The sequence below is a fragment of the Gossypium hirsutum genome, chromosome A04 (assembly GCF_007990345.1).
Source record: "Gossypium hirsutum isolate 1008001.06 chromosome A04, Gossypium_hirsutum_v2.1, whole genome shotgun sequence".
NCBI classification, from domain to species: Eukaryota; Viridiplantae; Streptophyta; class Magnoliopsida; order Malvales; family Malvaceae; genus Gossypium; species Gossypium hirsutum.
The window spans coordinates 2069073-2092905 of NC_053427.1; the positions used below are offsets into that span (position 1 = coordinate 2069073).

Below are 23833 nucleotides of genomic sequence, written 5' to 3' on the forward strand. Positions count from 1 at the left end.
TCGTTAAATTTGTGCAAGACCATGAGATGTGGCTTATGTTGATTATTGTGTTGTAAATCTCATTATACATGCTTGCATGTGTGATAAACCATAATTTATACATATTTTTACCCCATACTTGGCATATTTATGTATGATTTTTCCTTGGTTTCAGAGGATTTGATGCTCATAATCCTTTAATTTCATGTTTTATACTTAGGTAAGCATAGGACAGTGAAAGGAGCAAGAAATAGGCCAAAAATAGACCAATTTGGCATAAATCAGTGTTTCACAAGGCCTGAGCACTTCCACACGGGTAAACCACACGCCCATGTGATTCACACGGGCAGACCACATGCCCGTATGTCATGGCCGTGTCGACTAGAAACCAACTCAGAATTATACACGACCTTGTCCCTGTCGAGCCCAAGTCTAGTTCTACTTGAAAAATGCCACTTTTGAGGGTCTGGAAGCATTCTAAAGCCTATATAAACACCTTAGAAGAGGATTAGAGGGGACACGCGGAGTAAGAGGCAGAAAAATACTCAAGGAAAGCCATCGAAATCAGCTCGGGAGTAGGATTTACATCAAGACTGAAGATTTACATCCAATTTCCTAGAAGTTCTTTGGGTTTCTTTATGTTTTGTTGTTTTCCAAACTTTGAGATGTTTTCCATTATTAGTATGAACTAAATTCTCTAAATACCTAGGGGAGATAAAACCTAAGACGGATCTTATTATTATTTGAGTTATATGATTAATATTTGTTCTTATTCTTAATTGTGATTTTAACCCTTGTTTTAATATTCCAGGATATTAACTTAGGTTTTTGATGTGCTTATTCAGAGGAGAAAAAGTCCCTGTTTAAGAGTAGATCATTCATAATTAAGCGGAGTTGCATGCAATCTTAGAGATAGGACGACATAAATCCGCCGGATTAGAGTCAAATCTAATAAGGGAATCCATAGATTGAGTTAATGCGACAATAGGGGTTTTAATTAGAAAGAGATTTCGATTAATCAACCCAAAGTCAGTTGTTTTTAGTCTCGAAAGGGATATTAACATAAATCAGGGATTTCTACGGATTAAGTCAAGTGAAAAGCTCGTCTAGCTTAATGGTAATAAGTGAAGTCTAGGTGGATTCTTCCTTGGGTATTGTCTTCTACATCGATTTTCTAAATAGTATTTTCCAACTTTAATCTCTATCGCAATCTTAGTTGAATAGTTAATTAGCTTAGATAAAACATTCTCTTAATTTTTAGGCTAGATAATAAAAAGATAGTAATTACTAGTACTTTTAGTCCTCGTGGATATGATATTCCGGTCTTACCATAACTATACTACTGTTCGATTGGTGCGATTGCCTTAAGTCAAATTTTGTTAGTTAGTTTTGCAACCATCAAGTTTTTTACGCCGTTTACAGGGACAAAGATATTAGGAACACTTAATTTTTATTACTTTAGCCATTTTTTATTTTATTGCAATTTAATTTTTGTTTTTTATTTACTAAATCTTATTTTCTTTACTTCTGACAGGTTTTTATAGTTTATGACTAAAAGAAACTTGTCAGGACCTCTACTCTTTGATAGTGAAATCGAAAGCACAACTCGCAGAAACCGAAGAGAAATAAGGCGAAGGCTACAATACATAGAAAAAGAGCAAGAGGAAAATATCCATACTACAACCGAGGAGATGGCTGAAAATCGGAATAATTCGCTACCTCCTGTGGTTGCGACAAATCCAGTAGATCAGAATCCTGCCCCTTGTACTATGTATAATTATGCTAAACCTACTTTAATAGGAACTGAATCAGTATAGTTAGACCTGCTATTTCTGAAAATAATTTTGAATTGAAACCTAGAACGATTCAAATGATACAATAGTATGTTCAGTTTGATGGTTTGCAAGACGAGGATCCAAACACCCATTTAGCAAATTTTCTAGAATTCTGTGACACTTTTAAGATCAATGGCATTTCTTACGATGCCATTCGCCTTCGGTTGTTCACATTCTCATTGAGGAACAAAGCTAAATAGTGGTTAAACTCGTTACCACAAGGGTCAATCACCACTTGGGAACAAATGACCGAAAAATTTTTACTTAAATATTTTCTGCCTACTAAAACAACTAAATTACAGAATGATATTTCTTCTTTTGTGCAGATGGATTTAGAAACACTCTACGATGCATGGGAAAGGTACAAGGATCTATTAAGAAGATGCCCTCACCATGGATTACCCCTTTGGCTACAAGTTCAAACTTTTTACAACGGTGTGAACCCCTCAACAAGGAAATTAATCGACGCATCCACCGGTGGAACTTTAAACAAAAAAAACACCTGAAGAGGCTTACGAATTTATTGAAGAGATGTCACTGAATAACTATCAATGGCAAGTCATGCGAACAAAGCCAACAAAAGCTGCTGGTGTTTTCAACCTCGACGCGGTCACTATGCTATCCAACCAGGTAGAACTCTTAAATAAAAAGATTGATGGTTTGTATGGTTCTACTCAAGTACATCCAGTGATGAGGTGTGATTCAACTAAAGGAGGAGTGTACAATACTGATTATTCATTCTTCAACCCTAGCACCAAGGAGGAACAAGTTCACTATATGGGTAACAATTCTAGACCTCAAAATAACCCGTATAGTAACACTTATAATGCAGGTTGGAGAAACCATCCTAATTTCTTGTGGGGTGGTCAAGGAAATCAAAGGCCACAACATCCCCCAGACTTTCAACAACCATCTTACCAACAAGAGAAGAAACCGAACCTTGAGGAGATGCTTATAAAATTCATCTCGGTGTCAGAAACTCTTTTTTAGAATATTGAAGCAGCGTTTATGAATCAACAAGCATCGATTCAAGGGCTCGAAACTCAAATAGGACAGCTTGCTAAGTTGATCTCTGAACGACCACAAGATAGCCTACCAAGCAATACTGAAACTAACCCAAGGGAGTAGCTTAATGCCATTACTGTGCACAATGATGAAGGGTTAGTTGAAGCTGAATCGAAACCGAGGCAAGATAATGTGGAAGATAACGGTAAAGTTGATGTAAGTAATATTACATAGAAGCCAGTCAGCAAGGAATATAAACCTCGTGTACCATAACCTAAGGCGACAAGAAAAGACCACATGGATGAACAATTAGGTAAATTCCTTAAATTATTAAAAAAATTGCATATTAACTTACCGTTTATTGAAGATCTTTCGCAGATGCCAAACGCAGTTAAACTTTTAAAGGAACTTTTAGCAAATAAGTGGAAGTTGGATGATGCGTCGCATATGGAGTTGAACGCAGTTTTCTCAGCCATTCTACAGAATAAGCTACCCAACAAATTAAAAGACCCAGGGAATTTTACGATTCCTTGCTTAATTGGTAGTTTAAATGTTAAAAATGCTCTGGCTGATTTAAGGGCAAACGTTAATGTCATGCCTTATAAAATGTTTAGGCAACTAGGTCTTGGGAAACCCAAACAAGCTAGGATGAGTATTCAATTGGCAGACAAAACATTTGATTCCCTAGGGGTATTATTGAAGATGTGCTGGTAAAAATTGATAAATTTATATTCCCAGTTAACTTTGTTGCTCTAGACATGGACGAGGATAGTGATGTACCTTTAATTTTAGGAAGGCCCTTTTTAGCAACTGCTAGAACTATCATTAACGTTGTCACAGGTGAATTGATACTTCGTGTAGGCAATGACACGATTAAGCTCCAAGCTCGTGATTCTACTAAAATATCTAGTAATCGAGACAATTTTTTACGTTCAGTTAATTTAAATAATGTTACAACTCAAACTTCTTTACAGGAGTCCCCTAGGAAGAACGTAATGGAGCCTCATTCTAATCCATGCCACAAAAACCGAACGACTCATAAAGAACAGAGGCTTTAGCTTAATGAACTAGACGAATGGCGAACACATGTCAAGGAGAAACTAAAAGCACACGATGAATTAAAGCGACACCATGATGAGCGTAAGGATGAAACAACGCAATTTAATGTCTGGGACAAAGTATTGTTAGATGAAAATGGACCTCGAGTTGCTACTTTAGAGTACAATACAGACATAGCGACACCCTTCACGGTAATGAACCTCTTCCAACATGGTACAGCCAAGGTAACACATACTGAATTCGGAACTTTTAAGGTAAATTATACTCGACTCAGACCTTATTCTGATAAAGTTGATAGTAGAGGTGAGGAGTTTCAACTCCTTAATCCATCATAAGCACACAAAGGAAAGGTAAGTCGAGCTTAGACTCTAAATAAGCGCTTCTCAAGAGGCAACTCGATTACTAACACCACTAACTAGTTTATTTTAACTATTTTTAGTGTTTTTGTGTATGTATAGTGGCCCACACGGCCTGAACACACGGGCATGTCCTTGCCCGTGTGGAACAGGGCTAAAAATTCCCCAAGTATCGAGTCACACGGCCATGAATTCAATCCACACGGCTGTACGACACAGCCGTGTGAAGCACACGGCTGTACGACACAGCCGTGTGAAGCACACGGCCTGGACGCATGGACGTGTCTTAGGCCGTGTGAAAACTGGAGCTAAATTTTCAAAATTTTAAATAAGTCAGGGAGCCACACGAGTAAGGCACACGGCCGTGTGTTCGAACACACGGACGTGTAAGGTATCACACGGGCGTGGGAGAAACGAAGGACATAGAACACGGTCGTGCGACGCGACTGTGTAAAACACACTACCTGGACACACGAGTGTGTACTCAGGCTGTGTGATGATTGGGCAATAAAATTTTACGATAAACACGGGCTGAATGCGAACCACACGAGAGTGTGACACGACCGTGTGGCCCAACACGGGCTTCACACAACCGTGTCCCCTTTTTAAACCCCCAACCCTATCTCTTCCTTTTTCTTCTTCCCAAAATTTCCTTCCCCAAACCCTATCTGTCGCAACCTTCCTCCCCCACCATCCGGCCGCCCCTAGCTTCCCCTTCTTATTTTCTTTCTTTTTTCCTTCCCCCATCTCTTCCTTCCATTTTCTTTTCCTTTTCAACTCCCCATCACACCCACAAACCCACCCCCACAATGCACCACACGGCCTCACTCCCCACGCCTATGGTCTCCCCTGATCACCACCATCAGCCCGAACCAGCCCTCACTAGCACCGACCACCGTTGTCCGCATCACCAAGCACCACTGTGGTTCCCTCTTTTACCCTTAGTTCTATTTTTATTTCTTTGGTTATTTAGTCCATTTTACTCTTAGAAAATTTTTCTTTATTTACTTTTAGCAGTCTTCATTAGTATTTATCATCATATTTATCATTATTTTAATCATTATTTTGTCTGTGTTGTTTTTCTGAATCTTTCATTTTTGTTCTTTGTATTAGCCCCTTTTATTATTTTATTTAGTACTTTTATGCTCTAATAATTGCACCCATTTGTTTAGTTAGATGTTATGCTCCTTTATTATTTTTATTCTAGTCTTTGCTTTAATTAATATAAAAGTATATACTGGTTAGGATTATAGTTTTATTTTGATTCTATCTTTTTCCCTTATCTTGGGGTTAAATATTTGGTGCTATCTGACTTCTGTTATTTTTAGGAACACAATGACAAACACACGAGGTAAAAAGACTACAGTCCCTGCTTCAAGAAAGTGGAAGGGTCCTAGCACAACCTCCTCAAGCACCTCGACTGAAGCCCGCCACCCGCTACTTCGACTCTCCTCCAGCCCACAGGACAACCTGTTCCAGCTTCTACGACTACAACATTGGGAGTGGACCGATGTATTGACTTGGCCGCTTTGGAGCAGGCCCAACTTGCTCACCTTGTTTGCTTCCATATCGATACTGCGCCATGGGATCGGTTCTTTGCAATCATCGAGCCCACATATTTAAAGCTGACATTGGAGTTCTGCACTACTTTTCAGCTACAGCATGTGTTGAGCACACATGATGAGGCTGGTACTATCATTTTTAGACTTGGTGGACTTGTTAGGCATAGGAGTGTACCCGAGTTTGGAGCTGCTTTGGGCCTTTACAGGAGGAGTTCATGGACTGAGAATTTCTTGCAGCTTCACCGTCATATACACTACTCGCCATCTTGCTGTTGGACAGACCTTACGGTGAGCATGGTTCCCTATGACGCAAGTCGCTCGAAGGCTACTTCTCTCCCTCTAGCATTACGCTACATTCATGCCATCTTAGCTCATACTTTGACTGGGAGGAGAGAGAGAGCACCTAAGTAGTTAGCACCACAGACGCATACTTCCTATGAAGCATTGCGACTGGCCATGTATTTGACTTGGCATATTTTATCGCCCTCGCCTTTCGCCACTAGACGGATCGCCATAGGAGGGGCCCCATCTGCCTTGGCCCTTATGTGACTCACCTCGCTCAACACTTTAGCCTCTTCGACACTCTAGAGATGTCATCAACACTCACACTAATAGGCCAGATGTCTCCTCAAAGCATATCTAGCATGATCCACATGAGGATGATAGAGCGACGCCGTGGACTCGACCCCCCTCAGTAAAGACTCTTTCAGATCGATGACCAGGATGAGCCAGAGGGCATGTGACATCCCTAATTTGACCCTAGTCGAGATGTGGTTTTGGGACCACAAAATCGAGTTATACAATTTATTAAATATTAAAATTCATATCTACTATGTGTGATAGTGCATGTGTGAAATTTTGATGCTTAAATTATGTTAGTTGAATGTGAATTTTAGTCAAAGGGCTTATGTGAGAAACAAAAAAAAAAGTGATGAATTAATTTGAAGACTAATTAGTGCATGATTCTCAAAATGGGGACTTGCATGTCAAATACCCCATTTTGAGAAGTAGTAGCCAGCCATAATGATTAGGGTGCATAGAAAATGAATTTAAGTAAGTATATTAATAGTATATGGCCTTAATTTATAAAGAAAAGATAAATAAAATATTTTGGGGTGAAAAAATAAAAATAAAAACAAAGTTTGGTTTATTCTTCTTCTTCATTGCCGTGGTAAAGAAAGAATAAGGGAGTGAAGCTCAAATAATCGGCCCTATGCATAGATCTAATTCTAAAGGTATGTAATGTGATTTATGTCAAATTGATTATGAAATTTGGTTGTTAATGATATGTGGTAGATAACCCATGATTTTAGTTCTAGATTAAGTGATCATAGGGCATTCGACCATTTAAGAGAAATGTGGAAATTTTGTTTTAAAGCTCGTAATTCATGTTTAATTGCTGAATGGAGTTTTGAATTGGTAGAATTGAGTTTTAATTTTAAGAAATAAGTGATGTTTGTAAGGATTTTCAAAGTTCATGTAAAGCTTAGCTTCGGTCATATTAAGGAATGGTAAATTGGTTGTAACATTATATATATTTTGATAGTATATTAGATGGTTTGAGATTTGAGCTAGTTACATGTGCTATTATGAAGATTTATGGATGTTTTAGAATCGGCCTAAGTGTTTTAGTCATTAATATATATATTGCCGAATGTATGCTTAAGGAATTGGTTAAGTACATTGTTGTTAAATGCTTGTTGTTTTTGTATAATTGTTGCCTAGCTACTAAATGAACTTAGGGTATTATGGATAAGTTTAAGAGTGGCATAATTGAAATGAAGTTTGCTTATGCCGAATGTGATTTTAGTGCATGAATTAGGAGTTTAATTTCATTTGGTAACTCATACCAAATTGGGAGATAGTATTAAACATTAGTATTATTTGTTAAATAATTGAAGTGAGCTTTGAATGGTTGTTTTGCTTATAATGGCCTAATGTGAACTTAAGTTTTGAATTACAATTGAAGCTTGTTAGTTAGTTGATGATGTCCTTTGATAGCCCTTTTGATATTTGGCCATTGTTAAGGAATTTTGAATTGGTTATAAATTTCTATGTTTTAATTAGCAAATTGAATTATTGAAGGTTGAGCTAATTATATATGTATACGTTTTATATGTACATTAATTTCTTAGTCTATGTTATTCGACTATAATTGTCATGGTAGAATTTTTAATTTGTAAATTTGTTAATCATTAGCTCAAGAGCATCAAGGACAAAAGTCGGAAAAAGGGAAGGCAAAACTAAGCGAATAGCCGTAGAATTATAGTCATCGACAACTCTTAAGGTAAGTTTCTAGCATATAAGTTTAGTTATAATAAAGAATGATATGGAATACGAGTAAAGATGGGACTATGAATTGGTGTAATTACCTATAGTAAAATGATAAGGAATAAGTTACTTCTATGAGCCTTAGCCGATTGGTTATTAGAAAAGTGATATTTAAATTATGGTTTGTATGTGATAATAAGAAGTGCTTATATATGATGATATGTTTTAAACTCAAATGGTAAGTTCTTAAGTGTTTGGACTTGGAAATTTAAGAGCAAATTGTAATAATCTGCTCAGGACAGCAGCAGTAGCGTGATTTTTTAAAATCACCATAAATTGTTGGAGTGGAATTAGAGACTGAATAAAACATGTAATCAAATTTAAATGAGTCTAGTTTCTTATAAAATAAACAGTGCAAGCAAAGGAATTTCCTATAGAGAGATATTTAAAGTTGTGTGTGACAGTGTTAGAATGAATCTGAAATCCCCTGTTCCGTATTTAGAAAATCATTATAAATAGTACAAAAATTGTTATAAGATAAAATTTATATTCTTAGACTCCTTAATGAGTCTAGTTTCAAATGAAATAAACAAGAACATATTTTGAAATCTGTACAATGAGAAATTTGATTCGTAGTGAAGACTGGTCAGTATAGTCAAACAGTGAAATAGGGGAAACTTTAAAAAAATTCTGGTTTTGATTGGCCAAACCAAAAAATTCTGAAACTTTTATGGATAGAAGATATATGAGTCTATTTTCGGGGAAAATTTACGGTACTTCATTTGGAGTTTCGTAGCTCCAGTTACAAATAATTTAATGATTGTTGCTCAAGAAAATAGCTTGTAGTGAATCTGTGATTTTGTTGTAACATTGATGAAACTAATTGAGTTGCTTATAAGCTATTGCTGAATTGATGTACAAGATAAATATATAGGTGGTGAGGCCAAAATGGCTAAAATTTAAATGTGTGCAAGTTATCCGAATGGCTATTTTATAAACGTAAGCAATGTATATGTAATATGTGTTGATAGTTTTATAAATTGAAGGTGTAGTGACTTATATGTTGTTTAGCCGAATGGTTGTATATGTAAGTCATGTGTGTATTTTCTTATTTAGTTGGAAGTTTATTGAAAGGGATATATATATAAATATGTATTAAAGTCGAATGATATTATGACATGAAGTTAAGGTACATGCTATATGCTTATATTCAAATGAGGTTAATGAATTACAATGGTGATAGTTTGTGTGAAATGTGGTAACATCTGATTAAATATACATGGAATTTGGAAAGTATTCGGGTTAAGACTCACTGACTATGTGATGTGGCCTAATGGCTCTTATGAAATGGGACTAGCTATATTGAGATACGAATAAGTTCGAATGAAGTGATACCTTATTAATGTGTTTCCATGTTGGAAAGATCGAAGGTATGTGAATTGATGTGTATACAACTTTGTGAATTAACTATGATGATATATTCGGGCTTAAAGTCCCGCAGGCTTGGTACTGGTAACTGGATTCGGATTTTTTTTTAAACCTAGCAGACTATGGCTAAGTGCCTTGAATTATTTCAAACCGAAGACCATTTGTATATCTTTAAGATAAGGATTTAATTAGTTTCATAAAAATTTACTAATTTGAGTTGTATTCGGCAGGATGTGCAAATACAAGGTATGGATTGCGTTTGGTCATTTATGTATATGTGATAAGGAATATGTTTGGTCCTTTATATACGTATACGAAACATTAGTACTTGTCATGATTTGATTATTTGAAATATTAATGTGAATATGAACTAAAGAACTAAGCTCCTAAATACATATATACATTTATGTATGTGCACGAAATGAGTGCATATGATTAAGTGGTTAGAGGTATTGAAAGATTGAATTGGTAATTGGTAACTATGGAAACGGTAAGTGTACAAAGGTTAAGTATATGGTAAGTGATACTTACTTGCTATGTGAACTCGATTTCGTTTGTATTACAAATGTACTTGGGGAATCACTTCTGAGATGGTTATAAGTTATATTCAACTAGTATTGACTCTATCAAATTGTTTATGTAAGATGAAAACATGAATATGTGCTTCCAAATATGGAAACCGAATGTGATTATAGTGTTATGTTTTAGTTCAACTAATTAAACTAAAAGTAGCATTGATGTTTTTAAATGCGAAAGGGTATATACTCTTAAATTGGGATGAAATAGATGAATTACATGTGCATACATAGGGTTTAATCTATTTGACCGAATGGTGATATATCTTGACATTTCAAAACGTGATTTGTGTAAAGCCTAATCTTAAGCGACTTAGTAATAAATCAACAATTACGGATGTTCAGCACATTAAGTTGGCCAGGTATGTATTATGTACTTGTGTAGGCTTATTAAGCCCACCGAGACTTCACTTGGATTTTGTGTAAGTTATAAATGTATTTAATCCAGCAAAGTTAATTGTTTTACTTAAGACTTACTAAGCCTTGAAAGCTTACTCTGTTGTTACGTTTCTCTGTTTTATAGATTATCAAATTTGGCCTTTGCTCGGGGATCGTCAACAACTCGTCACACTATCACTATCCACTGTTTGGTACTGCTATGTTTTGGATTATTTTATGGCATGTATAGAATAGACTAGTAGCGGAATAATATTCTGGTTAATGTATATAAGCCATGCAAAAATGGCATCTTTTGAATGTGTACTTATAGAAGTTTAATTTTATCCTTGGCTGTATTTAGCATTTATCTAAATGAATGATCTTTATTTCAAGAAAAAGTTAAATTTTACTGTTCTGACATGAGTTACAAGCCTGGTAATACCCCTTTCCTATTCCGACAACGGTTACGGGATAGGGGTGTTACATTTTATTTGGTATCAGAGCTACAGTTTAGTCGATTCTAGGACTAACGTAGCATGTGCGAGTCTAGTTATACATGTCATATAATGATAAAATGATAGTGTGATGATTTCTAACAGATAAAATGTATTTTTTGTATTGTAATGAATCTCTATCCCTATCGAGCTGTAACAAGCATGATGGCTGGTAATGTGTTTCAGACTCAAAGTTCAATAGGCTTGTGCCAGTGATGAGTTCAGGTTATACCTAGTGGGCTGAATGTTGGAAAACTATTAAAAAGACTAGAACTATGAAGCTTATGCTATACGGTATCCGAATTCGTTCACTAAATTAAGTTTGTTCAGGTATGTGAGTGTTATTTACGAAATGCGTATGGGAAATGGTGGTATATCTATGTGTTCAGTTTCCATAGAAATTTATATTCATAGAAGTGTATGTGGCGCCCATGTGATTCGATCATTGAAATTATAGAAATTAAGTTGGATAGTGAAACGAAAATGTGATCTTTGTATGTGGCCATTGAACCGAAATTTGAATGGTTGATAAGCATGTAGTGCTTGTATTCGAGTAATGTAAATGATATACTAATGTGTTATGTTATATATATATATATATGTGTGTGCATTAGAATTGAGAGTTATATCCGAGCTAAGTCTCGAAGAGCATTCGTGTTGGTGTTATATCCGGGCTAAGTCCCGAAGAGCATTCATGCTGGTGTTACATCCGGGCTAAGTCCCGAAGAGCATTCGTGCCGGTGTTACATCCGGGCTAAGTCCTGAAGGGCATTCATGCCGGTGATGTGTAATCAGGCCTTCATGCCTAGCAGCCTTTGTGCTGGTGATGTGTATTCGGGCCTTCGTTCGTAATAGGCTTAATGCCGGTGATTCGAGCAAAGTTTAAGTGTTCATTACTATATGAATTCAAAGTTAAATGAAAGGACACGTTTAAAGTGTACTTATATAATGTTTTATAGACTTGGTTAAGTTATTTCAATGTGAAATAACGAATGAATATAGGCACTATGTGTGCGAATGAATTGAGGCACTGTGTGTGCGAATTCTTTAACCGAGCACTATGTGTGTGAGATCGGTCAGTGGGCACTGTGTGTGCGAATTCTTTAACCGAGCACTATGTGTGTGAGATCAGTCAGTGGGCACTGTGTGTACGGATTTTGTTTCATGTAAGATCTCGTCTAGGACGACGACATTGATTTGTTATAGTGTGTAAGACCGTGTTTAGTACACTGGCATCACTTGTGTTAAGCTTTATGCCTATTCGACTGTATACGGGTAACTTTAAATATGATTGGATGTATTGAATGAACTAAATGTTCAGGTACGTGGAAGTTGATCTTCTTTTGGAAATAAGTTAAGTTGAATATTTAGATATGATAATGTTATAAAGGATATTCATTAGGATGTTTAAGAACATGTATACTTTCGGCCATGTTACGGCTTATATATATATGAATGAAAATGTGGGTTATGAATATCTGAGTTGATGTTACGTATTTGTTTTAAAACAAGAGGACGTTATCCTAACGTAGTCACTAGTAAGATTTTCAGGGACGAAAATCCCTAAAGAGGGGGAGAGTTGTGACATCCCTAATTTGACCCTAGTCGAGATGTGGTTTTGGGACTGCAAAATCGAGTTATAAAATTTATTAAATAGTAAAATTCATATCTACTATGTGTGATAGTGCATGTGTGAAATTTTGATGCTTAAATTATGTTAGTTGAATGTGAATTTTAGTCAAAGGGCTTATGTGAGAAACAAAAAAAAAGTGATGAATTAATTTGAAGACTAATTAGTGCATGATTCTCAAAATGGGGACTTGCATGTCACATACCCCATTTTGAGAAGTAGTGGCCGGCCATAATGATTAGGGTGCATAGAAAATGAATTTAAGTATATTAATAGTATATGGCCTTAATTTATAAAGAAAAGATAAATAAAATATTTTGGGGTGAAAAAAAAACAAAGTTTGGTTCATTCTTCTTCTTCATTGCCGTGGTAAAGAAAGAATAAGGGAGTGAAGCTCAAATAATCGACCATATGCATAGATCTAATTCTAAAGGTATGTAATGTGATTTTTGTCAAATTGATTATGAAATTTGGTTGTTAATGACATGTGGTAGATAACCCATGATTTTAGTTCTAGATTAAGTGATCATAGTGCATTCGACCATTTAAGAGAAATGTGGAAATTTTGTTTTAAAGCTCGTAATTCATGTTTAATTGCTGAATGGAGTTTTGAATTGGTAGAATTGAGTTTTAATTTTAAGAAATAAGTGATGTTTGTAAGGATTTTCAAAGTTCATGTAAAGCTTAGCTTCGGTCATATTAAGGAATGGTAAATTGGTTGTAATATTATATATATTTTGATAGTATATTAGATGGTTTGAGATTTGAGCTAGTTACATGTGCTATTATGAAGATTTATGGATGTTTTAGAACCGGCCTAAGTGTTTTAGTCATTAATATATATATTGCCGAATGTATGCTTAAGGAATTGGTTAAGTACATTGTTGTTAAATGCTTGTTGTTTTTGTATAATTGTTGCCTAGCTACTAAATGAACTTAGGGTATTATGGATAAGTTTAAGAGTGGCATAATTGAAATGAAGCTTGCTTGTGCCGAATGTGATTTTAGTGCATGAATTAGGAGTTTAATTTCATTCGGTAACTCATACCAAATTGGGAGATAGTATTAAACATTAGTATTATTTGTTAAATAATTGAAGTGAGCTTTGAATGGTTGTTTTGCTTATATTGGCCTAATGTGAACTTAAGTTTTGAATTACAATTGAAGCTTGTTAGTTAGTTGATGATGTCCTTTGATAGCCCTTTTGATATTCGGCCATTGTTAAGGAATTTTGAATTGGTTATAAATTTCTATGTTTTAATTAGCAAATTGAATTATTGAAGGTTGAGCTAATTATATATGTATACGTGTTATATGTACATTAATTTCTTAGTCTATGTTATTCGGCTATAATTGTCATGGTAGAATTTTTTAATTTGTAAATTTGTTAATCATTAGCTCAAGAGCATCAAGGACAAAAGTCGGAAAAAGGGAAGGCAAAACTAAGCGAATAGCCGTAGAATTATAGTCATCGATAACTCTTAAGGTAAGTTTCTAGCATATAAGTTTAGTTATAATGAAGAATGATATGGAATACGGGTAAAGATGGGACTATGAATTGGTGTAATTACCTATAGTAAAATGATAAGGAATAAGTTACTTCTATGAGCCTTAGCCGATTGGTTATTAGAAAAGTGATATTTAAATTATGGTTTGTATGTGATAATACGAAGTACTTATATATGATGATATGTTTTAAACTCAAATGGTAAGTTCTTAAGTGTTTGGACTTGGAAATTTAAGAGCAAATTGTAATAATCTGCGTAGGACAGCAGCAGTAGCGTGATTTTTGAAAATCACCATAAATTTTTGGAGTGGAATTAGAGACTGAATAAAATATGTAATCAAATATTAATGAGTCTAGTTTCTTATAAAATAAACAGTGCAAGCAAAGGAATTTCCTATAGAGAGATATTTAAAGTTGTGTGTGACAGTGTTAGAATGAATCTGAAATCCCCTGTTCTATTTTTAGAAAATCATTATAAATAGTACAAAAATTTTTATAAGATAAAATTTATATTCTTAGACTCCTTAATGAGTCTAGTTTCAAATGAAATAAACAAGAACATATTTTGAAATCTGTACAATGAGAAATTTGATTTGTAGTGAAGAGTGGTCAGTATAGTCAAGCAGTGAAAAAGGGGAAATTTTAAGAAAATTCTGGTTTTGATTGGTAAAACAAAAAATTCTGAAAATTTTATGGATAGAAGATATATGAGTCTATTTTCGAGAAAAATTTACAGTACTTCATTTGGAGTTTCGTAGCTCTAGTTACAAATAATTTAATGATTGTTGCTCAAGAAAACAGATTGTAGTGAATCTGTGATTTTGTTGTAAACATTGTTGAAACTAATTGAGGTTCTTATAAGCTATTTCTGAATTGATGTACAAGATAAATATATAGGTGGTGAGGCCAAAATGGCTAAAATTTAAATGTGTGCAAGTTATCCGAATGGCTATTTTATAAACGTAAGCAATGTATATGTAATATGTGTTGATAGTTTTATAAATTGAAGGTGTAGTGACTTATATGTTGTTTAGCCGAATGGTTGTCATGAGAAGAATGTAAGTCATGTGTGTATTTTCTTATTTAGTTGGAAGTTTATTGAAAGGGATATATATATAAATATGTATTAAAGTCGAATGATATTATGACATGAAGTTAAGGTACATGCTATATGCTTATATTCGAATGAGGTTAATGAATTACAATGGTGATAGTTTGTGTGAAATGTGGTAACATGTGATTAAATATACATGGAATTTGGGAAGTATCCGGGTTAACACTCGCTGACTACGTGATGTGGCCTAATGGCTCTTGTGAAATGAGACTAGCTATATTGAGATGCGAATAAGTTCGAATGAAGTGATACCTTATTAATGTGTTTCCGTGTTGGAAAGATCAAAGGTATGTGAATTGATGTGTATACAACTTTGTGAATTAACTATGATGATATATCCGGGCTTAAAGTCCCGCAGGCTTGGTACTGGTAACTGGATTCGGATTTTTTTTAAACCTAGTAGACTATGGCTAAGTGCCTTGAATTATTTCAAGCCGAAGACCATTTGTATATCTTTAAGATAAGGATTTAATTAGTTTCATAAAAATTTACTAATTTGAGTTGTATTCGGCAGGATGTGCAAATACAAGGTATGGATTGCATTTGGTCATTTATGTATATGTGATAAGGAATATGTTTGGTCCTTTATATACGTATATGAAACTTTAATACTTGTCATGATTTGATTATTTGAAATATTAATGTGAATATGAACTAAAGAACTAAGCTCCTAAATACATATATACATTTATCTATGTGCACGAAATGAGTGCATATGATTAAGTGGTTAGAGGTATTAAAAGATTGAATTGGTAATTGGTAACTATGGAAACGGTAAGTGTACAAAGGTTAAGTATATGGTAAGTGATACTTACTTGCTATGTGAACTCGATTTCGTTTGTATTACAAATGTACTTGGGGAATCACTTATGAGATGGTTATAATTTATATTCAATGAGTATTGACTCTATCAAATTGTTTATGTAAGATGAAAACATGAATATGTGCTTCCAAATATGGAAACCGAATGTGATTATAGTGTTATGTTTTAGTTCGACTGATTAAACTAAAAGTAGCATTGATGTTTTCAAATGCGAAGGGGTATATACTCTTAAATTGGGATGAAGTAGATGAATTACATGTGCATACATAGGGTTTAATCTATTTGACCGAATGGTGGTATATCTTGACATTTCAAAACGTGATTTGTGTAAGGCCTAATCTTAAGTGACTTAGTAATAAATCAACAATTACGGATGTTCAGCACATTAAGTTGGCCAGGTATGTATTATGTACTTGTGTAGGCTTATTAAGCCCACCGAGACTTCACTTGGATTTTGTGTAAGTTATAAATGTATTTAATCTAGCAAAGTTAATTGTTTTACTTAAGACTTACTAAGCCTTGAAAGCTTACTCTGTTGTTACGTTTCTCTGTTTTATAGATTATCAAATTTGGCCTTTGCTCGGGGATCGTCAACAACTCGTCACACTATCACTATCCATTGTTTGGTACTGCTATGTTTTGGATTATTTTATGGCATGTATAGAATAGACTAGTAGCGGAATAATATTCTGGTTAATGTATATAAGCCATGCGAAAATGGCATCTTTTGAATGTGTACTTATAGAAGTTTAATTTTATCCTTGGCTGTATTTAGCATTTATCTAAATGAATGATCTTTATTTCAAGAAAAAGTTTAAAATTTTACTATTCTGACATGAGTTACAAGTCTGGTAATACCCCTTTCCTATTCCGACAACGGTTACGGGATAGGGGTGATACAGGGCATTACTGATGATTTCCGTCCCTCTCACAAGGACCCACCCCCACCACCACCACGTCACCAACCTCCGGCTACCACCTTGACAGATTTAACCGAGCGATTCACTCGCTTTGAGCAGCAGTGCTTTGAGCGGTTCAACAACATCGATGCCACTCTCCGATAGATTAGCCTCCACCTCCATATCTCTTCTCCAGTGCCACCGATCCACGACTCTGATGATGAGGACCTTTGAGTCCCTTTATTTTTATTTTTATTTAAATTTTATTTTCTCTTATATATTTTTGAAGACTTATGTTTTATATTTTTAAACCCTGCTTATCTTTATGATCATTATTGAATTATCCTTTAAATCTCTTCCACAGTGGTGTTTATTTTCTTATTAGTCCCTCAGAACTATGCCTTTCATCAGCCTTCTCTACAATTCTCGATCTCGCTACTCTAAGGATCTCATCCAAATATTCAAGGTAGTTTCACTTCTCTCCCTCTCTTTTGACATTATACTTATCTTCTTATTATTTATCTTTGTATATTGAGGACAATGTACATCTTAAGTGTGGAGAGGTTATTTATGTGATTATCAGAAAATCCCTGAATTTTTATCTTGTTCTCAAATAATTTTCTCATAACATTATTAGAGTAAATTTTAATTGATTATGATTTTTATTGATATGTTTTGAAGTAAATCATAGATAATTGTGCATTGATTGTTTAAACTTTAAGACATTAGAGAATCAAGCATGATAAGTTGACTTTTGAGAAGTAAAATTGCTAGGTTGTTTCCCTGAATTGAGGTATTATCTTGAAGTTTTGAATTTACAGGATTGACATCAAATACCCATAAATTTCATGAGATTTTGAGCCTTTTAGAGCATATATCCTTCTTGCTCACTGGTTTTATTGGTTATGAGTGTGTCAACATTGATTGGTTATTCTAGAACTTGCTTCGATTATGTATGTCAAGACCACACTTTTGATTTGATATACTAAAATGATAAAGGCACTTAGGTTTTAAACCCATTTACCCCATAAAAAGCTTACCCTCATAATTAACCCTTAGTAAACCCCTTTGAGCTTAACAAACTATTTTTTTTTGAATTTTCCCAAAATTTAACCCCTTTAACCTACTTTTTGATTCGTTGAGAATTTCTCCTATTGATACCCTTTATGTCGAGATTTGATTTGGTTAACTACCTAACTATTTTATTTTATTTGAATCTTATAATTTTCTCTTATACAAATATTTGTTCTTATTCTTAAAAAAAATACATAGATACATACATACATTTGGTAGTAATTCTTTGTTTTTGAGCTTAAGTATTTAATTTCATATTCTGAGATGAAGCTTATGTTTACTCAATTGATGTTCGTTATTTTTCCAAGTTAGGCAATTTATCAAGTTAATCTCGATTCTAACCATTTCTTTTTCAGCCTATATCCACACATTAACCCAAAACCCCGTTACAACCCTTCAAAGACCTTTTGATTTGTGTATCATCTCATTTATAGTAGTGGAGATTTGATTTTCATGCAAGCCTGCGGTAATAACTTTTCATGTTTGACTAATGAGTTCTTAATCATTGAACATTAAACACATTGAGTGATTTGAGTGAACCATTAGTAAGGATGTCAATCAATGACAATTTGGAATTAAAGATAATTACTTAGATAAAAGGGGATGCCTATAATTTTATGATTAAAAAACTCAACTTTGACTATTTGAAACTTTAGTGTTCTTTTAGTTAAATTTTCAATGTATGACTGCTTGTGGATAATTTTGAAAAATTATTGATGAGAATTATAAGTTGAGAAGAATTTATTTTGATTGTGAGCTGAGGATTTTGCTTGAGGATAAGCAAATGCTTAAGTGTGGGGATATTTGATAAACCGTAATTTATACATTTTTTTACCCTATACTTGGCATATTTATGGATGATTTTTCCTTGGTTTCAAAGAATTTGATGCTCCTAATCCTTTAATTTCATGTTTTATACTTAGGTAAGCATAGGAAAGCAAAAGGAGCAAGAAATGGGCCAAAAACGGACCAAATGGGCATAAATCAATGTTTCACACGGCTTGAGCACTTCCATACGGGTAAACCACACGCCCGTGTGATTCACATGGGCAGACCACATGCCCGTGTGTCATGGCCGTGTCAACTAGAAACCAACTCAGAATTACACACGGCTTGAGCACTTGCACACGAGCGTGGCATACAACCGTGTCCCTGTTGAGCCCAAGTCTAGTTCTACTCAGAAAAGGCCACTTTTGAAGGTTTGAAAGCATTCTAAAGCCTATATAAATACCTTAGAAGAGGATTAAAGGGGACACGTGGAGTAAAAGGCAGGAAAATACTCAAGGAAAGCCATCAGAATCAGCTCAATAGCAAGATTTACATCAAGACTGAAGATTTCCATCCAATTTCCTAGAAGTTCTTTGGGTTTCTTTATGTTTTGTTGTTTTCCAAACTTTGAGATGTTATCCATTATTAGTATGAACTAAATTCTCTAAATACCTAAGGGAGATAATACCTAAGACAGATCTTATTATTATTTGAGTTATATGATTAATATTTGTTCTTAGTCTTAAGTGTGATTTTAACCCTTGTTTTAATATTCCAGGATATTAACTCAGGTTTTTTATGTGCTTATTCAGAGGAGCAAAATTCCCTATTTAAGAGTAGAGCATTCATAATTAAGCGGAGTTGCATGCAATCCTAGAGATAAGATGACATAAATATGACAGATTAGAGTCAAATCTAATAAAGGAATCCATAGGTCGAGTTAATGCGACAATAAGGGTTTTAATTAGAAAGAGATTTCGATTAATCAACCTAAAGTCAGTTGGTTTTAGTCTCGAAAGGGATATTAACATCAAGGATTTCTACGGATTAAGTCAAGTGAAAAGCTCGTCTAGCTTAATGGTAATAAGTGAAGTCTAGGTGGATTCTTCCTTGGGTATTGTCTTCTACATCGGTTTTCTAAATAGTATTTTCTAACTTTAATCTATGTCGCAATCTTAGTTAAATAGTTAATTAGCTTAGATAAAACATTCTCTTAATTTTTAGGCTAGATAATAAAAAGATAATGATTACTAATACTTTTAGTCCTCGTGGATACGATATTCCGGTCTTATCATAACTATACTACTGTTCGATAGGTGTGCTTGCCTTAAGTCAAATTTTGTTAGTTAGTTTTGCGACCATCAATGTTCCAATGCCTTTATGGTGTGGTGGTGGGTGTTTGCTAGAGATAGATGGTGTTATATTGCATGAATGCTTGATTATGGAAATGTGTCATTTTAGCTTGGTGATAATTAAGACTTAAATGTGTAAGATGGAAGCAATTTTAATGATGCATATTACATGTGATTGGGTAGGTTTAGACTTGATAAGAATAGTGTGTTATGTATGTGTAAGTTGTTGTGGAAATGTCATGCTTGAGCTATAATTGTGGATGTCTAATTGTCTAAATGTGTCATGTTAATCGCAATAAAAGTAATCATGTGCGTATGAAATTGAGGGTGGCAAATGGCTTGGAAAATAGCCTCAAATTTGTCCACATGGGTAGACACACGGGCATGTGCCTAAGCCATGTGTGACACACGGCCTAAGGACACGGGCGTGTGCCTTGGCCATGTGACCCTATTTTATTGCTGACGTCATAAACAGAGAGTTACACGGGCTGAGGACACGGGCATGTCCCAAGCCACACGGTCGTGTGTGACCACATGGCCTACCCACACGGGCGTGTGACCCTGTTTCATGATAAAAATTTTGAAGTTTCCCAAAAGTTTTTAAAGTTCCCGATTTAGTCCCGAATCACCCCCGATGTATGTTTTGGGCCCTGTAGGCCCTTAGAAGGGACAATGTACATGTGTTTGAATGATTTTAATTCGAATGAAATTTTAAGTCCGGTAATGTCTCGTATCCTATCCTGGCCTCGAACACAGGGAAGGGGTGTTACATTAGATATCACAGTAAATGCCCATTTTACAAAAGAATTTAAAACTCTAATGTTCCTTCCCTGGCTACTTTTCTAAATGAATTTCCAACATGAACCCCGAATCAGAAAAGAAACCATGAAAAAAGAAAGTTTCAAGCCAAAACACACAAAAATCAGAAAAAGAGACTAACATTGAGAATCTAAAGGCAAAAACTCCAAACCGCATCAACAAATTTCGGGATCTTTAAGTGATAATCGCAAAATACACAAACATTACACTTAATCTCTATGTAAATAACGTTCCTCTCTAAAAATCTCTTTACAGTTGCACAAAATTTTGTCTCATTCTCCATTTTGGGGTTTAATTTTTTTTATATGTAATAAGTAAACATAAAACAGTGTCACGTCATTATCGAATAATGTGGTTAATGAGTCCTCAATAGATTCGAACATTCGAGAAGAAAGATATTATGCAAGTTTGTCAAAGAAGCTTGGGAGGTTAGAAAAGCACTAGGTTTGGCTGTGGACTAGAAAGGCCAAGTAATTATTAGTGACCTATTCAATTTAGAAATTAGAGATCAATCTTGATTGTGTTGGAAACATTCATTTAGAGAATGATTTTTTTAAACAACAAAAAAATTAAAAATTTCTAAAACCAAGCAGTTTTCATATTTATAGGGACAAACCCTTTCTTCAAAATCATACTTGTGTTCTAGATTAGGCGATCTAAGTTGTTTCTCAACATTCTACCAACACGATCTTCTCAACTATTCATACACATCAGCTAGTTTGTAACACCCCTAACCCGTATCCGTCGCTGAAACAGGGTTACAGGGTATTACCGATCATTATAGAACATTTACAGATCAAACATATAATTTACTATTCATTTCCCAAGATTACTTATAACATCCGTTAATTGGACCCTGAAGGCCCAATATAAACATTAGAAATGAGTCGAGACTAAATCAAAATCTCATAAAATTTCTCGCAAAATTTTCAAAATTTCACTTATGAACAGTACCATACACGCCCGTGTGGTCAGGCCGTGCATTACGCACAACTGTGTAACTCTCTGTTTATGACGTCATCAACGAATTAGGGGCACACGGCTAAGGCACACACCCGTGTTCTTAGGCGTGCTTAGGCTGTGTGGTAAATTAATTTCTCAAAAATAGCTACAAACTTCACACGGCCGTGTCTCAGCCGTGTGGCCAACATTGAGCATTTTGTTTCATTTAATTCAGGTGTAGGGGACACACAGCCGGATCACATGCCCATGTACCCAGGCCGTGCATCACACACAGCCTAGACACACTCTCGTGTGTCTTACCCGTGCGGACGAAATAAGGCCATTTTATAGGCCTATTTCTCACCCAACTTTAACCATTTTCCTGCATGAAAACTTATATGTATATTCCAACCAATCCAACCAATTTCCATCATCCAATTTGATATATTACTAACCTTAATTATGCTCATAAGTTTACCTTTTCTTTACTTCACAAAATATGTCTCATGAAAAGTGTTTTTTAACTTGTTAAACATATAAAACTTATCATATAACAACATACCATACCAAGTCATCTCAAGATACACATTACTAGCCATTTCAATAGCTAGTTTACAAATCAACATATTACTTCATCATTTGGCCACATTAGTCTATAAATGCTATTATATCAAAACAAGTTATCATTTATACCAAGATCATGGAGTTGATAGTGTGATGATTGCTCCGACCCTAATTCAATCTTTACAAGCTTTGAGCACTATAAAATAGGAAAATAAACCTAGTAAGCATTATATGCTTAGTAAGTTCATATAACTAAAACTACACTTACCAATCATGCTTAACAAGTAAATCACATATAAAACAATTATCCATCAAATTAGCAAACTAGCAAATAATTCCTATTCACAATCATCCAATCAAATTGGTTAGTACAAAAATACTAATATGCATAGATGAGCTCATCATGTCATTTCTTCTTATTTCACTTATTATACCATTTCCGTTTGAATCTTTGAATTTTCGATGGACCTTTCCTTTTCCAGTGGAACACCTGAGGTGCACATTCCCTTTTCAAATGAACACCAAGTGTACATTTCCTTTTCAAGTGTACACACAAGGGGTACATTTCCTTTTCAAGTGTACACACAAAGTGTACAAATCCTTTTCAAGTGTACATACAAAGTGTACGTTTCCTTTTCAAGTGTACACACAAAGACTACAAATCCTTTTCAAGTGTACACACAAAGTGTACGTTTCCTTTTCAAGTGTCACCCTTTCGAGTGAAATTCCTTTTCATAATGAAAGCAAATGATTACCTCTTTTGGAATAACCTTTACTGCAACGTATGTTGGACCCCATTTACAACGGTAATCACCTGTCCAATCGGAAATCAATATTTGAATAGATTCTTGTACCTTTTCATCAATTACATTTATCATGTGTTAGCATTTTCATGCTACATATACACGTCATTTACATATCATAATTTGCACAAGTCAATAATTAAATCAATACATTTTCATACTTAATTAAGTTATACGAACTTACCTTGACAATTGATCGTATCTTCTAATTCGAGACTTTTTCTTTTCCTCGACCTTTTTCTTTGTTCAATACATCTGGATCTATATAAATAAATTTACTCATCAATTCCATAATTTCCACATTCAATTGAGTCCATTTCACTTTCTAGGCAAAAGTATCATTTTGCCCCCAAACTTTTAATTAATTCTAGTTTCATCCTTAGGCTCGGAAATTGAAATTCATGCAATTTACTCCTTATTCCAAGCCTAATCAAAATTCTAATATAAATTTTATAGTACATTTATTTCACAAATTTTAGAATTTTCCAAGAATTTCACCACTTTTCAAATTAGTCCCTACACATGTTTTCACTAAAACTACACTTACCAATCATGCTTAACAAGTAAATCACATATAAAACAATTATCCATAAAAT

At 34.6% G+C, this 23833-nt stretch overlaps 1 non-coding gene across 1 annotated transcript; it reads right to left on the bottom strand.

The window, feature by feature from the left end:
- Positions 1–2108: 2108 nt before the first annotated feature.
- Positions 2109–2214, bottom strand: LOC121228321 (small nucleolar RNA R71). The gene has a single exon (XR_005925897.1). It is a non-coding gene; the product is annotated as a small nucleolar RNA R71 (small nucleolar RNA).
- Between the last annotated feature and the right edge of the window lie 21619 nt (positions 2215–23833).